Source organism: Tenrec ecaudatus, chromosome 1 (assembly GCF_050624435.1).
Source record: "Tenrec ecaudatus isolate mTenEca1 chromosome 1, mTenEca1.hap1, whole genome shotgun sequence".
Lineage (NCBI taxonomy): Eukaryota > Metazoa > Chordata > Mammalia > Afrosoricida > Tenrecidae > Tenrec > Tenrec ecaudatus.
Window position 1 is genome coordinate 197,729,657 of NC_134530.1, and position 14,898 is coordinate 197,744,554.

Genomic DNA, 14,898 nt, shown 5'->3' on the forward strand with positions numbered 1-14,898 from the left:
GAAGCCCAGAGTTGTTTTATGGTGTGCTTTTTTTAACTATTTAAAAATCATTTTATTGGGGGCTCATACAATTCTTATCACAATCCATACATACATCATGGTGTCAAGCATATCTATACATTTGCTGCCATCATCATTCTCAAAACATTTGCTTTCTACTTGAGACCTTGATATCAGCTCACTTTCCCCCTCCCTCCTCGCTCCCCCCTCCCTCATGAATCCTTGATAATTTATAAACTATTATTTTGTCAGGTCTTACACTGTCAGACGTCTCCCTTCACCCACTTTTCTGTTGTCCATCCCCAGGGAGGAGGTTATATGAGGATCCTTGTAATCAGTTCCCCCATTCTCCCCTACTTTCTTTCCACCCTCCCGGTATTGCCACTCTCAACACTGGTCCTGAAGGAGTCATCTGTCCTGGATTCCCTGTGTTTCCAGTTCCTATCTGTACCAGTGTATATCCTCTGGTCTAGCCAGATTTGTAAGGTAAAATTGGGATCATTATAGTGGCGGAGGAGGAAGCATTTAAGAACTAGAGGAAAGTTGTATGTTTCATTGTTGCTACCCTGCACCCTGACTGGCTTGTCTCCTCCCTACGATCCTTCTGTGAGGGGGTGTCCAGTTGCCTACAGACGGGCTTTGGGTCCTCACTCCACACTTCCCCTCTTTCATAGTGATTTTTGTTCTTTGATGCCTGATACCTGATCCCTTCGGCACCACATGGTCACACATGCTGGTGCACTTCTTCCATGTGGGCTTTGTTGCTTCTGAGCTAAATGGCCGCTTGTTTACCTTCAAGCCTTTAAGATCCCAGACGCTATATCTTTTGATAGCCGGACTCCATCAGCTTTCTTCACCACATTTACTTAAGAACATATTTGTCTTCAGTGACCATATCAGGAAGGTGGGCACCCACTGATATGATTTTTTGTTCTTTGATGCCTGATACCTGGTCCCTTCTACACCTCGTGGTCACACAGGCTGGTGTGCTTCTTCCATGTGGGCTTTGTTGCTTCTGAGCCAGATGGCCGCTTGTTCACCTGCAAGCCTTTAAGACCCAGACGCTCTGTCTTCTGATAGCCGGAAGCCCATCGTTTCCATGAGGATTCTCTCTTTGTGTCGTACAGTTCTATGGGTTTTGACAAATGTCATTCGCCATTACAGGATCACGAGAACAGCTTCATTGCCCTTAAAATCCCCTGCGTCACCTACTCATGCCTCTTCCCTTCCCCCGGACCCCTGGCTACCACCCACCACACCGTCTCTCGGACGTAGCAGTTTCCAGGTGGTCATAAGGTCGGAATCACAATGTAAGTAGTTTCACTGAGCAAGAAACACTTACGGTTTCTCTGTGTCTTTTCTAGGAGCGCTGCTGGTGTAGGACTGGCTAACCACAAAGTCAGTGGTTCGAACCTACTAGCACTTACAAGGGAGAAAGATGAGACTTTCTGTTTCCTAAAGGCCTTGAAGCCCCAACAGGCAGTGTCCTCTGTCCCGCGCGTCACTGGGCCTGGGGGATGACTGGGTGCCAATGAGAGTGTACGTAGCTTGCGCAGTATAGAGGCGCGATTGCAGGGGTGTGCCTCAGCGCCTCCATTTTCCCACCGACGGGCATCTCGGCTGCCTCGTCTACGTGCACTGCTGCTCTGCACATACATCCCGATCACGGGACGAGCCTCAGAGACCGTGTCGATGTGGAAGCTGGGTCACCTGCTTTCCCCCTTTGTCTTTACAGAGAGTCGGGGACCACAGGGCTGAAAGCTCCCAGTGTCCACAATCCTCAGATGTCAACCTTTAGCCTGGCCAATCCCTGCGACAACCTGTCCTTTATCTGTCACTCGGCCCCTCAGAGATGAGCCGGAGGCCCACCATGTGTGTAAGTACTTGCGGTTGCAGAGTCTCCAAATCCTGGAGGGGTAGGGATGGCATTTGCAACCCACGTTCATCATCCCCTCCACTCACGGTACCGAGGATACTGTGAGCATGGATGGGCTTCCTCTAGGGATGCAGACGAAGACCACAGGCAGGAAAGCAGATGGAGCCTTAGGTCACTGCCATTCAAGCCAGGGACAGACTTGCCACCTCACAGCTTCACATCCGCAATTCTTTCTTTTTCCTCGCGAAACTCTGAAGGGTGGCCATAAAGAATAATCTCTGCTGTAAACTGGTCCCCTCTCCCCTCTGGCTCCCTGGTGGTGTAGGGATTACACAGCGGGCTGCTAACCACAAGGTTAGTGTTAGAGCCCACCAGCCGTTCTGGGGGAGAAAGACGGGGCTTTCTACTCCTGTGAAGAGTGACAGTCTCAGAAACCCACTGGGGCAGCTCTACCCTGTCCTGCAGGCTCTCTATGACTTGGACTGCACTGGATGTCAGTGAGTGGGCATTAAAAACCAGCACACAAGAACACACGGAGCTTTGCTCCGGGGACTGGAGCAGCAGCCCAGTGGCAGAACAACTTGATCTTTAGAGGTCATTTCGACTCAAGACTCACGCACTTCCTGTTCTTGGTCATAGGTCTGGGACCTCCAGTGCATCCAAAGACAAGCCTTGCCTGATAGGAAACTGATTCCGAGAGGAACCCTGGAGGAAACACTGGGGACCCGAGGGGGCGCCCCAGTGGAGGAAGGAGAAGTGGGGAGTCACAGAAACCAGGGGCTTTTGCCAGGGAGAGGCCCACAGGCTTAACCTCACAGTCCTGCCTTCCTAAGCTTCAAAAGTTTAAATAAGCTGCTCCTCACGCTGTGACCCCAACACGTTTCTGGAAAGATATATGTTGTTGTTGTTGTTGGGTACCAACACGTCTGTTTCAACCCCTAGTGACACTATACCCCCAGAAGGAAACCCTGCCTGGTAACCGTGGTCCCTATGCTGGAGTCCCTGATGCAGCCACCGTGTCAGTCCATCTCGGTGAGAGCCTGCCGCTGTTTCACCGCCCTCCACTTTACGGAGCAGGATGTCCTTCTCCAGGGACTGCTCTCTCCGACAGCATGTCCTAAGTAGGGCAAAGTCTTGCCATCCTTGCCTCTAAGGAACACTGGCCGCATAGCTCCCAAGACAGATTTGTTTATCCTTTTGGCAGTCCATAGGATTTTCAAACTGCATATATATATCCTATACATATTGAATAGCTATCTGAGACCTTTGGAACTTGAAGCCCCTGGGCTGTGTTACAGCCCCTCTCAAGAAGCTTGCCCTTATTTCAGCTGAAGGAAACTAGACCTGTATCTCCATTCTGGCTCCTAAGACATCTCCCTGGGCCAACGCACCTTCTCAAACTCCACAGGGCCACATAGAGTGTTCCCAGAATGCCTCTCTGTCTCTACCTTGACAGAAAGGTAGACAGGGGAGAGACGGTTCCTCCTGGTTTGGGTTGGCGCACTGTGATTTCTTCTGCTCTGGCACACAGGTGGCCACCGTGAGTTGGAATCAAGGTCATGGAGGTGGGTACTGGTAACTTCCTGAGCTTATTAGTGAGACTTTAAGGTCATTTCCCCAAACCACTTGGAGACAAACTCTTAACAGCTACTCAAATGTTCTCTGCCTGGGGAAGGAACAGGTGAGTCCTTGCTCCCCGAGGATTTAATTTTAACTCTCTGGAAAAATCTATGTCATCTGCTGATGTTCCCACTGAGCTGTTTTCAGGCCTCAAGCAGAGCATCCTCTGAAAACTGCACGTCCTGAATTCCTTTCTGAGAGTCTCTATAGCAACCTGGGTACCAAGACACACAGCAGGCCATGTTTACATTGGCAGAGGACTTGGTCTTTTAATGACAGAGTTTGAGGGACAATACATGTTTAATTCACCATGCAGTCATTTTAAAAACATCATGTTTCCTATACATTTTTAGGTAAACATTTAATGAATTTGCTTCTTATTGTATTTTTATGTCATATATTCACATTTTAAATTCAACAACATTCACTTTTTATTTTCTTTAGACAAAAAAAATCCAATGCTGTATTTCTGAATTAATTGCCTTCTAAATAACATCATTTGCCATCTGTAAGTATTTTCCTTACTGTGCTGGCCTGCACGTTGCTATGATGCTGTAAATTAGGCCCCTGGTATGTAAATACTAGCAAAGACATCATGGTGGGCAGGTTTTGGAATCGTTTCCAGATAGACTAGGAAGATAGGCCTGGAAAGCTACTTCCAAAAGTTAACCCGAGAGAATGCAAGGGTTTACAATAAGGGTTTTCTGATATAGTCTGCCAAGATGAGCCTCCTAGGTTGGAGGACATTTAAAGTCTCCAGTGGCCATCACAATGGACTCTGGCCCAGGACAGATTGAGAAGATGGCACAAGGCCGGGCCACATGTGCCCCCTTGGGCTTTTCATGAAGTGAAGTTACCCGCTATGACTCTTCAACCCATAACCTTTGGAACTCCCACGAGATGACTGTCACTCAAATAGCATGTTTCTCACTCACCGACTGCCGTGGAGTTGATTCCTGCTCACAGCGACCCCACAGCCTTGGGGGCTCTGAGATTGCCCATCCTGACGGCAGTGCAGTGGCTCACCTCTCTCCTGAGAAATGGCTGCTGGTTCTGAACTGCTGACCCTGTGGTAGCAGCCTCATGCGGAACCCACTGCACCCCCAGGACTCCTACATAAGGTGTTGGGGCCCCTGATGTGCGGACTGGCCTGTTTTACTATTCTGTTGGGCATAAAAAGAGCCATTTCAGAAGCAGGAATGGAGTATTTCACACACACCAAGAATGAAGCGCTTACAGGAGGGGAGCGTGTCGGGGTCTCTGTGTGGACAAGGGGCAGTGGCAGAGCCTGGGGCATATAAGCCAGAGCAGTGGGCTTCTCAGCCCATCGGACCCAAACCGAACCAAACCAAATCCACTGCTATGGAGCCGATTCCAACCTTCAGTGGCCCTAAAGGACAGCATAGAATGCCCCTGTGGGTTTCTGAGACGGTAACTCTTTACTGTAGTCGAAGGCCTTGTCTTGGTTTCGAATCGATGACTTTGCCATTTGCTCACTGCGTAGCTACTCGGCCACCATCGAGTGAAATTGAGTGCCTTTCGGCAGGAGGCTGGCTGGCACAGTGGATGTGCCCTTTGGGAGCTCTGTAACACTTGCCTAAGCAAGGTGAAGGCGTGGGGCCATGTGATGGAGAGGCCACGGACCAGAAAGAGACAAGGCTCCTGGCAGGGTTGGGAAGGAACTCTGTGATGAAAGAATTGTAACTTTAAATGCTTTCTGACTCTGGCTTATTGTAGCTTGTTAACTTTCCTAATAAGCCCCCAGGACTGTCGGCACCGTCTGTGTGTTCTCAGTGGCAGAATGCCCCTGGAAGGAGGGGCGGTGCCAGAAAAAGCTACAGGTTGGAGGGAGAGGCTCGCTTGACCTCTGTCTGATTGAGATCAGTCTTGGGCCGAGAGGGAGTTAGATTCTCTCTCTTCCTCCTTTGAGTGGATGGACAGGTCCGATGTGACCTCCATGACTTTGCCTCAAAGTCATGGGACTGGGGTCAACATGAGTTGGCTCTGACAGCAGCTAACAGCAAACCACACCATTTTCTTGTCAATCCTTATCCTTGTGGTTGTTCTAAGTGGGAAAGACAGGCGACCTGAGATCTAGAGTTGGTGTCAAATTGCGTTAAGATCTCTAAGAATCACTCCCCCCCGCCCTGTGTCATATAGTCATCTTTTCAGCAGGGGAATAGGTCATGGCCCAGGCTTTGAGAATGCACGAAGGGCTCAGGGACAATCAGGGGACAACGCTGTCCATTTGAAAATGAGCTCTCTGGCTGCGACACCACTTCCGAAAGATGGAAATGACTTTCCAAAAATGTCCCAGGCCCTTGAGCAAGTCTATTCAAATGAATCATGCCACGTTCCCGAAGGCAAGCGCTCGTGCAGATTGGGGTGCTCTGAGTGCTGTCTTTGAGGGACCAGGGATTCCTGACACCCTTTTATCTCTGACACCCTTTAAGCCACGCGGCTTTCAGTAACATGCTCTTTTTTAAGGCGTACAACCACCTGCCTAGACTGCAAGTCACTCTTCTGAGCCCTGTTTGCTAAATCTTGAGGCAGCATCTGATTGGTTATCATGGACGCTCTAACTTGAAGAAACTATTTCCCAACGGTGTCAGCGCCCAAGTTGTGGTTTCGGCACTTACTTCAGAAGTTACTCCACTCTTCCTCCCACTGAGCACCCATGCAGGGAGGTCAACTCATTGGACCATAGGTTCACTTGCGCCCCGTGAACTTGAGAACACCACCCTCATCCTCCCCACCCCCACCAAAAGAAAAAAAGTACCTTTGGCAAATTGATCCCCAGCTCAGTTCTTAGAACTGAACCAACTAGGCCCTGGTGAACCAGAGAAACATTTCTACTTCTGGGAGAGGCCAAGGTCAACGGGGGGGGGGGGGGGGGTTGAGGGGGGAGGGGAACAGAGGAAGGGAGGGAGAGAGGGGGCTGGTTTTTCAGGCTGCGGGAGCCCTCGTTCAGAGTTATTTTCTTGGACACGTATCAGGTGATGAGACCCTACTTTTCAAATGATGAGCTGGAAACAGGGAATCCAGCACAGGTGACCCCTCAGGACCAGTGCCAAGAGTGGAGATACCGGGAGGGTGGAGGGAAGGTATGGGAGAAAGGGGGAACCGATTACAAGAATCTACATCTAACCTCCTCCCTGGGGGGATGGACAACAGAAAAGTGGGTGAAGGGAGACATCAGACAGTGTAAGACATGACAACATAATAATAATTTATAAATTATCAAGGGTTCATGAGGGAGGTGGGGAGGGGGAAAATGAGGAGCTGATACCAAGGGCTCAAGCAGAAAGCAAATGTTTTGAGAATGATGAGGGCAACATATGTACAAATGTGATTGACACAATGAATGGATTTTGATAAGAGTTGTACGAGCCCCCAATAAAATTATTTCAAAAACTGATGAGCTGAAACTTCTCTTCTGCATCCCATCCCTGGGGGTCTCCTTGTTCCCATTTTGTTGTTGTTAGTTGGTTCTGACTCACAGCGACTCGATGTACAAACAAACAAAGCTACTCCCCGGGCCTGCAGCATACTCCCAAAGGTCCCGGTGTTCCATTTTCACCCACTGTTTCCAGCTCCCTGACTGAGGTGCGTGGTCTTTTTGCTAACCCTCTACTTCACCAGCCGTGATGCCTTCTCCAGGCACTGGTCTCTCCCGATCAAATGCCCAAAGTACGCTTCTTGGAAGGAGCATTCTGGCTGTACTTTCTCCAAGATCAATTTGTTTATTCTTCTTGCAACCCATGGTGTAATCAATATTTTCATCAACACCATCATTCAAAGGCATTGGGTCTTCTTCGATCCTCCTTCTTCAGTGATGAGCATTCACCTGCACAGGAGGCAATTGAAAACACCAGAGCTTGGGCCAAATGCACCTTGGCCCTCAAATGACAGCTTTGCTTTTGAAACATGTCAAGAGAGCCTTTGCAGCACAGTTGTCTAGGGCAGTCTGTCCTTTCTTTCCTGGAGGCTACTTCCATGGGACTTGCAGGTGGCCCCAAAGCCCATGCAGGTCTTTACAGCCGCAGTATTTTCTTACGTCTCATGACGTAGTTTGCGGATCCCGCTGTGAGGATCTGTGTTTTCTTCATGTTGCACCATCAACCACACTGCTTCCTGGGCTCTTCAAGTCCTCTTTGCTTCCAGCAAGCTATGTGCCATTTGCCTAACACAGTTTGTTTGTGAGCTTTCCTTCAGTCCTGATAGAGAATGTGAAAGAGCCCGCTGCTAATCGAAATACTGGAAAATACTGAAAATTTAATATTTGATTTGTTAAAAAAATTTTAAAATCCAAAATGTAACAGTGGCACCCTCCCCGCCCCCACCCCATCCCTTGCAGTAAAAATTCCTTTTAAGGTCAAGGAGTAGGGAAGCTTGAACTCAGGAGGAGGTGAGCAAGGCCAGTAAGGTAAGTATGTAGCCAGGCACAAGGCAGCCCCTGGCAGGCCTCAGAGGGTGGCAGGAAAGGAAGTTACATAAACAAAGGCATATGAAGTTCCAGGGGATGGTGCTTTAATGATCCTGGAGAAAGGTAGGTATAGTTAATTTCTTATAATCATTGCAAAACCTGCCTTCTTGTCACATTGCTTAGAGAGCATCAGCTGTATCCTGTCATCTTTGCAAACCTGCCAATCGCTGCCTGTGATTAGTGTAGAAATCTGCTTTTGTCACATAGTTTGCTAGTAACTTGCTTGATGGTCGCTGGATATTTGAAGCGGTTAGGAGGTAGCAAACTCCACTGTTTCCTTCTGTCTCCCATTTCAGATTAAAGTTAGAGTTTCTCCAACCATTCCTGTCTCCGTCTTTGGCTGAGACCCTGTACCTTTGCTTCTCTGAAGAGTGATGTCACTTTCTTCTTCAGAGAGTCCAGCTTCCAGGATGACGTTCTCAGCACAGACTGAACAAGGATGGGGAAAGGACGCAATCCTGACATGCGCCTTTCTTAAATTTCACAACCAATTCTTCTGTTCAAATAACTGTCTCTTGATCTGTTCGGGTCCCTCATGAACACAATTAAATGTTCTGGGATTCTTATTCTTTGAAATATTATCTGTAATTTGCTATGCTACACACAGTAAAATGCCTCTGCATAATCAATAAAACATGTTCTTCCAGTTTTCTCTGCTTTTAGCAAAGATTCATCTGACATTAACTATGAAATCCCTTGTTCCAGGTCATCTTTTGAATCTGCCTTGAATTTTTGGCAGTTCCGTGTTAATGCACTACTATAATCATTTTTAAAATTACTTTCAAAACGTTTACTTGTGTGTACTGTTAATGAGGAGCTCTGGTGGTCTTGTGGTTGCACATTACACTGCTAACCACAAGGTCGATTCGTGCCGCAGTTCGAAACCTCCAGCAACTCTGCAGAGAAAGACGGGGCTTCCTGCCCCTAAAACATGACCGTCTGGGAAGCTTTAGAGGCCGTTCTACCCTGTCCTTCCGGGTCACGATGAGTCAGCATTGACTGATGGCGGTGAGTTTGGCTTTTTGGTTTATAATATTAATTACATTGTTTGATCATTTATGTTGGGTCTTTGGAATGGGCACCAACATGCATCTCCTCCAGTCTGTTGGCTAGGTCATTGTCTTCCAGATTTCTTGGCACAGATGTGTGACCACATCCCGCAATGCACCGATTTGTTGAAACAACTTGATTGGAGCATTGTTTCCACCAACGAGCCCAGTGCAGCTTCGGTTTCTCCCTTCACCGTCATCAGTTTGAGGTCCTATGCTAACTCCTGAAATGGTTGCGTGTGGACCAATTCTTTGGGTGCGATGACTGGATAATCTTTGCATCTTCTTTTGTTGCTTCCTGAGTTATTTGATATTCAAGTTTTCATTCCAGGCAGAGTGGGACATGAGACTTTCCAATTAAAATACACACTATCGATTTATTTCAGCTTGCTGATGTCTAGCATAGTGATCTTCAGGCACTCCATTTAGTTTTTGACAATTTTCAATTTGCTTAGTTTCATACTTTGTACATGCCACGTGCCTGTCAACAGTGGATATCTGTCCCGATTTCTTCTCATTTCGACTCATGCCGCCCTAGCAAATGAAAGGGCCCAAAGTGTTATTCCGTGCTTCATTCAGGTTGGCTGCTTTGAGGAGGCAGCTCTTCCTCAGTCACATTTCGGGAGCCTTCCAACCTGACTGAGCTGCTCAACGTCCAGCACCAATAGCAAACGATGTGCGGCACGTTTCCATGAGCTTTTCATTGCCAGGTTTTCTTCCCAGCCCAACTTAGCCTGGAAGCTTTGCTGAAACGCGTCCTGCAGGCATTTGACACACGGCGGCATAACTTACAACATCAGAGCAGCACACACAAGTCACGACGGTATGTGCAACGGACACACGCGGAGATGAGGGTGGGAAGGGGCATGAGCTGAGCCCGCGCACGGTACCCGAGTCGCTCTGAAGGAGTTGCCGACGCCAAGGGGGTGGGAGCACCAGGAAGAACTTGCTGGCGCCGGCACGTTGGCTCAGTGGAATGTGTGAGGTTTCTGGAGTGGGTTCCTCGGTTCTCGCTCCGCAAAGCTGAAGCACTTTTGTGATGCGGATGACTTTTATGAGAGAAAGGGAAGTTTCCGGTAGGACAGTCTCAAATAAGCTAATAAATAAAACCACGTGAAAACAATACCACGCTTGCTGAACCAAGAGCAGGAAAATCCCAGAGGCCCACAGGGCGAGCGCCCTGCGCAGGCGCAGGCTGGCACCTAGGCACACGGGCTAAGACCCGCAGCGAAGAGACAGGGGAGGCGGCTGCGGCCCGCTTTTATCCCCACTGGCTGGGGAGGCGTGGCTGAGGATGTTGGCAGCCCTCCTTGGCCGAGTTCAGGCACACCTGTGTGATGTCATGTGCCTAGATTGTGGCCAGGTTTAGCTTCACCTGCGCCTAGGTGGCCTTAGTCAGCGCATGCTCAGTTTGGATTTTTCCATCCGTGACTATTGGGTGCCTGAGCTCCCGTCAGCCCCTTTATTGTGGCCCGAGGTAGGCATTTGGGGAGGCACCCCTTTGTCCCTACTCTGGCTGCCTAGCAGATTTATCTCCAGAACCTGAACCCTGACCTCCCTGTGCAGGAAGGTAGCAGGTGATAGGGAAGGGAAGTGGGTTTACGGATGGTCCCTGGTAGGTGGGCGAGTCAGGTAGCATTCATACGGAAGCAGGGAGAAGCCGTTACAGGGAGTGGGTTGTGTGTGTGTGTGTGTGTGTGTGTGTGTGTGTGTGGTGTGTGTGTGTGTGTGTGTGTGTGTGTGTGTTGCGGAAGCAGGCCAGCGTCAGGGGTAGAAGCCTCAGCTAAGGAAGGTCAGCAGGATTTTTCACATGCCTTAGGTTTCTTTATCTGGGGAGCAGCGCTTTGCCCCTGCTTCATCCAGATTTGTTTGACAGGATCGGGGACAAAACCCTGGGAAAGAGCTCTTTTTGGCAAGGGTGGAAGGGAAATCTTGTGCCTTCTATTTTCCCACCACACTCTAAAAAGAGTCATCCTTTAAAGGAATGTAAATGTTTCCTTCACTGCCATGGAGTCCTTGCTGACTCTCAGTGAGCATGTGTGGTCTTTGTGCTGTTGGTGGGAGTAGAAAGCCCAGTCTTTCTGCAGAAGAGCTGCTGCTGGTTTTGAACTGCCAACCCTAGGGATTACAGTCCAACGTGTAACTACTACTCCACCAGGGCGCCTCCGTGTTCCAGGGGGATTTCCGCCTGTGATTTCCAGGCCTGGGGGGGAAGCCTTGCAATAGGCTGATACAGAAGGAAAGCAGAAGTATCCACTTCAGAGAATTGTGCTTCTGTGGCAAGTAGGAGGGGCTTCAAAGAGTTCATAGAAAAGCTCCATTATCTTCTCATGCCATTGTTTCCATGAGCTTTTGAAGCCCCTCATCTGTGCTTTCCCCACCGAAAATAGTAGGATGGAAGGGTGAGGTGGGGGAGGGGGAATACCTTTTTTCCACTTAAGCTTTATTTTCAGTGCTCTGTTTCTTCTGCTGGCAGGAAAAAACCATCTTATTTTGTTCCATGCACACTCAGAGCATTTCAGGGTTGAGCCGCCGGTCAAAGGAGTCCTGGTGGCAGAGTGGGCTATTTGTTGGACTGAAAGCTGTAAAGTCAGCAGCTGGACCCCGCCGGCTGCTCTGGGAGGATAGATGAGGCTTTATCCTTCCATACCATAAAGACGGGGAGGGGGGGGGCAGGGGACAGCCTGCTTACCAGACAGAGGACTGTAGACATGACCATAACCGATTAAAATGATAAATCAGACTTGAATGGTTAAAACCCTGTCATCTGATCTCCCTTTTGATACACTTTGCGCTTGATTGGGTTTTCAATATTTTCTGGGCCCTTTTCCCTCCTTCATATTGGGAGTTACCTCTGTTGTCTTTTGCCATTGTTGGTAGCCTTCTTGACTCTGTTCACGTATTTTTCTAGGAATCCCAGGATGGATGAAAATAAATAGAATAAGGTTCGTGGTATGGCAGGGGGTTGTTCTGTTCGGTTCTAGGACCTTTTATTGTGTCCCCGGTCAGAATGATTGGAAGTGGTAACCAGGCACCAACCTACCTTTTATGGTCTCCGGTTGAATGAGGTCATGATTAGTGGAGGGTAGTGGGGAGCTAATATCAGGGAGTAAAAAAATGTTTCGCAATTGTGGTAGCAGTTGTACTGCTTGATATGCTTGAACTATGCTTGATATGATTGAACTATGGATGATATTGTAAGGTTTCTCAAGTGGTTAATAGGTCGGTTCGTGACTTCTAATGAGAAAGCCCATTTTGTAATCCAAGTGAGTTTTTTAGAAAGGCCGGGAGAAGTTTCAGGTTTTACAGTCTCGAAAGGGTGCACACTATTTCAGAGACGCGTGCCAAGCCTCGTGCAATCTGCTCTGGGGCTCATCATAACTGTCTTGTGGCACAGTGCACCCAGAGGTGCGGAACTGAGGCCAGAGGGGCTTCGGCACAGCCCGAGCAGGGCACAAGAGACACTGGAGAGGCTGTGGCTCCAGTGGGCCCAGGCAGTGCATCCGGAGTGGGAAAGGGACCTGCCACTGACCAGGAGCAGGGTAAAAAGAGAGGCCTTGCCACCCCAGGGTGTCTCAAGCCTCTGGCTGGGGAGGTGTGCTTGATGGTATTGGTTGATCCCACTGGCTGTGTTAAACCCACCTGGGTGATATGATGGGCTTGCGCCTAGTTTGGGCTGCCCAGGTGTACCTCCTACCTGGCTGGGGGCTTGAATTTGAGCATGCTCAGTTAGGGTCTACATAGGTGTCTAATGGTCACCAGATTTCCTTCCAACCTCCTCTAGGGGATCTGTGCAGGCATGGGAGGGACAACCCCCTGTCCCTATTCTGGCTGCCTAAGAACATGATATCTGGATTAGGTCCTAATAAAATGGTTTGAAAGAAAAAGAGATTTTATCGCCCAGACCCATAGGGTCAGTACTACTCTGTCCTACAGGGTTGCTATGAGTTAGAATCGACTCAGTAGCAATGAGTCAAACAGAAAAATTAATAATAGACAGCTCACTTTGACTGTAGGGTTTTCTTCCCAACAAAGCCATATATATTCACTGTAAAGTAATTCCAGGTCAAAAGGGATCCTGCCAGCAGCTTTTCTTTTCCCCAAAGTTGCTCATTCTTTGCTTCTGGAAGGCAAATTAATCATTTGAATTTCAAAAGATGTAGCTGGGGTGGGGGGGGCGGGCCAGCGCCTTTTGTTTGGATCTGTTATTAGTTGATCTCTGTAGAAGGGAGGGCAGGCCTCACTCCCCCTGCGGAGAGTGCCCTGGGTTGATCTTCTATCTTGCACCCCCTCGCAGAAGCTGTGCTGTAACGCCTCCAGCCATTTGTTGTTCTTGGAATCAAAACAACCTCCCTGCATCACTGCTCAGAATAAACCTGATGTTTCTGTTACCGTCATGTTCGATGATTTCTTTCTTTCTTTTTTTAAAAATCATTTTATTAGGGGCTCATACAACTCTTATCACAATCCATACATACATCAATTATGTAAAGCACATTTGGACATTCATTGCCCTCATCATTCTCAAAACATTTACTCTCCACCTAAGCCCCTGGCATCCGCTCCTCATTTTTCCCCTCCCTTCCCGCTCCCCACTCCCTCATGAACCCTTGATAATTTATAAATTATTATTTTTGACGTATATGGCACTGGCCAACGCTCCCTTCACCCACTTTTCTGTTGTCCCTTCTCCAGGGAGGAGGCTATATGTAGATCCTTATAATGGGTTCCCCCTTTCTAACCCACCCTCCCTCCATCCTCCCAGTATTGACACACTACTGGTCCTGAAGGGATCATCCACCCTGGATTCCCTGTGTTTCCAGTTCCTATCTGTACCAGTGTACCAGACACTATATCTTTGGATAGCCAGGCACCATCAGCTTTCTTCACCACATTTGCTTATACACCCGCTTTGTCTTCAAAATGATTGTGTTGGGAAGGTGAGCATCATAGAATGCAGTTTAATAGAACAAAGTATTCTTGCATTGAGGGAGTATTTGAGTGGAGGCCCAATGCCCATCTGCTACCTTAATACTAAACCTATAAATATATGTGCATAGATCAATTTTCCCACCCTCATATATAAATATATTTACATATGTACATGCCTTTATTGAGACCTCTATATATGCCCTTTGCCTCCTAACTCTTTCCTCTATTTTCTTTGACTTTCCTCTTGTCCCACTATCATGCTCAGTCTTCATTTGGGTTTCAGTAATTCCTCTCAATTACATTACCCTTGATCACACCCTACCAGGCCTCCTACACCCTCCTCACCACCAATTTGGATCACTTGTTGTTCCCTTGTCCATGGGTTTGTTAACACCACAACCTTTCCCCCCACTTCTCCCTCTCCCATGTCCCCCCAGAACTGTCGGTCCCATTGTTTTCTCCTCTAGATTGTTCATCCAGCCTATCTTATTTAGACAGACCTGCGGAGATAATAGCATGCACAAAAACAAATGTTCGATGATTTCTAACGCTCCTCAGGCTCCCCAAACTTTTCTCCAAAGTCTCTGCTTCTGTCCTTTGAGGCCTGATGTTTCTGGGTGGGGAGCCCGGGTGGTTAGCAGCTGTGGGGGGAGGTCAGATGTTTACAGGCATCCTCCCTGAAGGAGATCAGTTGCCAGACTGCAGTGGCCCCACTCCCTGCTGTTGAAGACAATGGATGCCTGCAGGCAACTATTTGGTTCCAGTAGGTGGGGTTTACACCCTACTGATAATGGTTCCTATGGAGATCCAGAGAACAGGTCAAAGTTAAGCCGCCATCCTAAACCTAGGACCCGCCCATCTTGTCACATGTATATCCCCAATCCCTCCTCTTCCTATAGCGTGTATGTTCCTAGACCACGCCCTCTCATTACTGT